The following is a 5,916-nucleotide window of genomic DNA, read 5'->3' as shown; positions in this document are numbered from 1 at the left end:
CTTGAGACAGGTATTAGTACCTGGTGGTGTGGGTCCCTTTGTGAGGGCTGGAAGCACCAATTGTACCTCTGTTTCTCTCCACTGTGGAATGTCAGAGCTAATTTTGGGTCTATTAAGAGTCTTGCTACAGGTACTATGCTGCATTCACTTTGGCCTTAAGGTGCACCAGCACTAAGGCCCCCACTACTATGAGCTGAAATCACTAAGAGCTGAAATCACTGAGCACTGTGTCAAGTAGTGGGGAGCCGGAAGATCTAGAGTGCAGCGGTGTGTTTGTGAGACGGTGAGCTGAGCAGAACTGTTTGTGAGACGGCGAGCTGTGCGGAGTGGAGCTGGTCGTGGTGGAGCGGAGCCGTCTGTGAGACAGCGGTGTGTTCGTGAGACGGCGAGCTGAGCAGAGCTGTTTGTGAGACGGCGAGCTGTGCAGAGCGGAGCCGGTCGTGGTGGAGCAGAGCCATTCGTGAGACAGCGTAGCAGAGCAGAGCCCTGTGGGGCAGTCAGCTTCAGGACACGTAAGGTGCCCCTTGCCCCTTTTCCCCACACACAGGCACATTGAACTCTGGGGCTGGACTTTTTGGACTTTGGGTGATTTGTGGATTGCTGGACTCAAGAGACGTTTGGGTGCTGGGACTCAAGAACCCGAGGGAAAGGGGCATGCCCCAATTTGCTTGGGGTGGGTTTTTTTTGCTCATGGGTTGTGTTATGAATCCTGTTGGTGGTGTTTCCCCAACATAATGCCACATTGTTTCTCTCTGTTATTAAAAGGTTTTTTGCTACACTCAGACTATGTGCTTGCGAGAGGGGAAGTATTGCCTCTTGGAGGTGCCCAGCGGGGGTGGTATATATTTGTCCCAGGTCACTGGGTGGGGACTCGAGCCGGTTTGCATTGTGTTATTGGAATGGATCCCCTAGATATTGAACCCGGCCCTTGTTGCTGCCAACTCTGATGGGCAGAAGGGTTACATTCCTATTCATCTGTATATAGTGGCACAAGTGTTCATGGCTCTTTACAACAAGAATAAAGCCACAGCAACAAATTATGAAATCTGCTACACCAGTTTAAATCCAGAGTATCTCCAAATGACTTCAGCAGAGTTACTCCAGATTAATGCTGTGTAATTGACAATCTGTGTTATAGATACATGACATCACACTGGAGACTTAACATCCTACAAAGGGGAAGGAAAGGGGGGTGCCCCAAATAAGATAATGAGGGTGTTTGTTTAGGTACAGTACCATATACATCATTAGGTTGGCATATGAATGTAAAAGATTTCTGGAGATCATATACTATAAATCTCACATCTGCTTTTGGGCAGGATACCCCTTCTACTCAGCTATGTGAACCAGAGGTACTTTAATGTCATTTCTAGATGTATACACCAACTCTGGCTATTAAATTCTGATCCATTAAACTCCCCATGCATTTCCACCTGGATACATAATACTTGTTCATTTCCTACATGCTGTTAAACAGATGCTATATTCCACCCCGAATGTGACTGCGTTTCAATGGTATAGTAAGTGATAGCTGTATACTCTTATGGCCTAATTCTGCAATTGTTCTGTGTGCAGGGCTGTTGAAATCAACAGGACTTTTGAGTGTGGATCGAGACACAACCAGCCCCACTTTGGAAAATGAATTCCTAGCATTACTGCATTTTAAATGCCTACTATTCAGGGTCTCTCCCTAGTGATATTCTTAATCTCTAACTCCAAAAAATCTTCTGTTAAAATTTGAGTTAACTTAGATCATATGAAAAGACAGCTTGTTCAATCAGTGGGTTTCCAGGAAAAGAAAAGTAATAGGCACACATTTGTAACACAGGGGCAATAATAGTTCTCTTCTGTTTATACAACTTTCCAATGGGTGCATTTTAGTTATGGTTCAGCAAAATAAAGAAATTATAGGCAATTACCTCCAGTTTTCTTTAAGAAAGTTGAAATACCAAGGACTTGTAGAAACAAAGGAGATTTCATTTACCAAAAAAAAAAGTCTAGAATGTTTCCACTCTCATTTTGCTACCCTATAGCACCACCTATAGAAAGCCTGCAAGAATCACATCGACCTGCAGAAGGCAGGACCCCAATTCACTGTCAAAGCAGTGCACTGTTTTAATTTTAAAATGAATGAAATACCTATGAAAGCTGGCACACCAACACCCCTGGTGTCTGAAACCATTTATTTATCCATTGAACAGCTGCAAGGGAAGTGCAGGTTTCCTCCAAAATGCCTGAACTCTCATCCGGAGGGATCACATCTAGCAGTGACAGAGTCATGCAGTCACCATGGCCTATTTATTCTTTAGCATCTCTGCTGAGATTGCCAACAAAGGTCCCAGTTATGAAAGGACTGTAGGGTTTGCCATGCTGAGTTGGACTTATTAGCCCAATATCCTGCCACTAGCACAGGCCCGTAGCATCTGAGGATTGCAATGTGCCCTCTGCTACCCCCATATGAAATGTACCAATGGGGGAGGGAGAAGACATTCCTTCCTGACCCTTGTTTTGAGCCCTGAAGCATGAGATCTGATCTCCCTTGGCTAAATAGTCCGAATAGTTACACAAAGCTGGTGACTAGTATGCAGGGGTGAAAGTAAAATTGAGCTCTTACTGGTATGGGGCCGGCTCTGCGCCCCCCGCCATCCCTGGGGCCGCCAATACTTTAAAGTCAGCAGTACAGGCCAGCACTGGCAGCTACTTTTTACCAGGACACTGTACCGGCCCGTACCGCCTTACTTTCACCCCTGCTAGTATGATGTGGATAGCGCTGCATTAGGAACTAGACTGAGATGCCAAAACGTGTGGGCACAATTTTAAAGTCATCTTTTGAAAATGTAGCTGTAGTTATCCAACCATTTTTGAAAAATTTTGCTTAGCTGTTTGCCTCAAAATAGAATTATTAGATGAAATAAGGCGTAGTTTTGTCTTTCTTTGGGAGCCTGATCTAAAGCCCACTGTAGTAAATGGAAAGACTACCACCAAGTTCAATGAGCTTTGGATTCGGTCCTGGTTGTGGGAAAGAACATGAATGGAGGATTGTGAGTGTCCATAGAGCATGTACTGTACCATTGTTCACTAAAAGGGCAGCAAGGAAAAGATGCTAAGAAATAGTGGGGAAGAAATAGCACTTAAAAAACAACAACAAAATACCAAGTGAGTTATAATACAAAAAGTGGCCAGAGACCTGGGAATCCAAAAACATCTTTAAATGGAGACAAGAAAGGAAGAAAAACTATACTAAAAGAACATCAAAGTTTGTAAAAACGAAGTCATGAAATGCCAAAGTTAAGGTACCATCTGCCCCTTGCAATATGGTACAGAACAAGGGCTTGTTTCATATGCACCCTCATCAGATTCAGAGAAATTCCAACCAGCTTTCTTATATACACATGTCCAGAACTAAAGAAACGTTGAGAGATTGCCTATTGAATGAAGAATTCAACTCACTTACATACACATGCACGTGCAGTGCCAAGAAAGTGTTGGAAGATCATTAGCAAAAACCAGTTCTCACAGAATAAAAGATGGCTATAGTATATTTAAAAAATCACATAGAGGAGTGAAGTATATATTTTAAACCTTTATGATTCAGCCAAAATCAAAACAGATTTTCACCAGACCACTGAAAACGGAGCACATGGCTAAGTTTTTGCAGGACTGAGGCCTATATCCCTCTCAACTTCCAAATTTCTAGTCTCTTCCATTGAGTCAGAAGAGCTGTTCAAGAACAGGTCCTAAAAGGTCTTATAATGGCAAAGGCCACTGCTCACTATAAATGCTGACCCAGGTAGTTAGACACAATGGAATGATTTTTCTGGAAAAGGTATCTGTGATTATGGTAACTGCCTGAACCATATGTACAAATGACACATCTTTTTCTGAGAATTTAGGCCACTGAATCTCCTGAAGGACAAGAGAGGTGCACTGTGGGACAGTTGCTCTGCTGCCTGCCACAGTACATTGGCTTCAGATTCTTGCTGTTTCAAAAGTAAGCTTTGGGGACCTGGTGAGACAGGGCTGTAGTACAAGAAAGAATGTGTAGACCCTCGCATTGGATCATTGGGCAGACAGCAGAAGCATAGATCCCTCTCCATACCAAAAGGAGGATCCCAGGCAGTTCCAGGAAGCAGCACAGCATACAGAATGTCCAGTGCAACAGAACAATCCAGCAACAAAGGAAACCGGAAAAGCCTGAGATTCTTCTCTAAATCAACCCCAGTTCTGTTTTTTTTTCTGCCACTTGAAAAATTCAAATAAATTAATGTTTAAATATGTATTTTTGTTTTAATTAGTAAATAACATCTCCCACACTTTAAATGAATGCAGACAAGAATTCCAGAACTGTACTGGCTGCAGCCCTCCTGGAGAGGTCACTTTTCTGTTCCTCTATTCCGTGTTACTCTGATGCTTATGCACTGTGTTGCCAGCTGTCATGATTTTACCCAGAATCTTGCAATGGCCAGAGCTTTTCTTAAAGCCCCACCTTCTGGAGTCTTGTGATTATGTGAGAAACTCATTTTCAGCCTTCCTGGTTGCAGAGAAAAGCTGGAACATGTAAACAGTAAATGCTGGGAAACCAGAAGGCAAATCAGCGGAACCCAACATTTATTAGTTTTAATAGCTCATGATTTTTATGCCAACCTCATGATTTTGGGACCTAATGGTTTCTGAATGCTTGGGGTTGGTGATCCTACAAACGGTTTGGCTCTTTGTACCCCTTTTAGAGATTAGTCCTGTAGAGAGGTTAATGAGTCAGTGGCTGCCCTCCAGCTACAGCACTAGATTTGGCCCTTTCCCCAATCAGTACAGGCTTATGCCTTCATGGAGTTTGGTCCCTGCAGACAGTGACCCCGCGAGGACATTGTTACAAACATGGGACATCCATCCCTTATTGTTTCATCTCCGTACAATAAGCTCGGGAATTGCTGAGTGCTGCAAAAAGCAGCAAAAAATACCACCGGCGAATATAGGCAAGTACTGCTTATTAATTATATTATTAATAATAATTAATAATACCAGGAGGGGTGGGGCAGAGGTGCTAAGAAAACAGTCCCTTGTTTTCCACTGAATGCATCCGATGAAGTGAGCTGTAGCTCACGAAAGCTTATGCTCAAATAAATGTGTTAGTCTCGAAGGTGCCACAAGTCCTCCTTTTCTTTTTGCGGATACAGACTAACAGGGCTGCTACTCTGAAACCTCCCTTGTTTCTGAAATACAATGCTGGCAACCCGAGCAAAGGCCCCCATGACACTTGCAGCACCCACCGGCTTGGCACGAGGGCAACCCCCATGGCACTGCCCAGAGATGCTGGGAACAATGGGGCAGCCCTGAGGAATCCCTCAGGATCTCAGTCTCAGGATGAAAGGTACAACAGGCTTCTTCCCCGACCCGGCTCATCCCCTCCCATTCTGGGCAGGTGCCCAGGTCGCCCCGGGGCCCGGAACGTTGGTGCCGCGGCGCGCGGGTCGGGGGGGAGGAGGGCTAGGGATGCACAACGCGGAAGTGAGCCGGGCCGCAGTCAGATCCGGGGAGGAAGGATGGATGAAGCCGGGGGCTGCCGCCGGGAGTCGGGGCTCGTCCCCGCTCCTTGGTCCCTGTGAACGGCGGGAAGGAGCCGCCAGGGACTCGCGCTGTATCCGCCCCGGGGTGTCTGGGCTGAGCTAGGGCGGGAGCCCCAGGCCTAGGAGAGCCAGCCCCCCCCCGGGGGGGGCGCCTTGGGACAGCGGGGGAGGCTCCGGGGCTCCCTGCGAGGGGGTGAGGGATGCTCAGGGCACAAGGCTGACCTGGGAGTCCTTAGGTAGAGAAGCCACTGGGGGGCTCGGGGTGTCCCGTGCAGGCCGAAGGGGAGTCCAGGAATCCGGGGACCCCTGGCAGTGCGGGGGGGAGCTGAAGACTCGGGGCTGGGGCCCCTGG

This window comes from Natator depressus, chromosome 13 (assembly GCF_965152275.1).
Source record: "Natator depressus isolate rNatDep1 chromosome 13, rNatDep2.hap1, whole genome shotgun sequence".
NCBI lineage: Eukaryota > Metazoa > Chordata > Testudines > Cheloniidae > Natator > Natator depressus.
The sequence above is the reverse complement of the archived record's forward strand: the minus strand, read 5'-3'. Positions refer to the sequence as shown.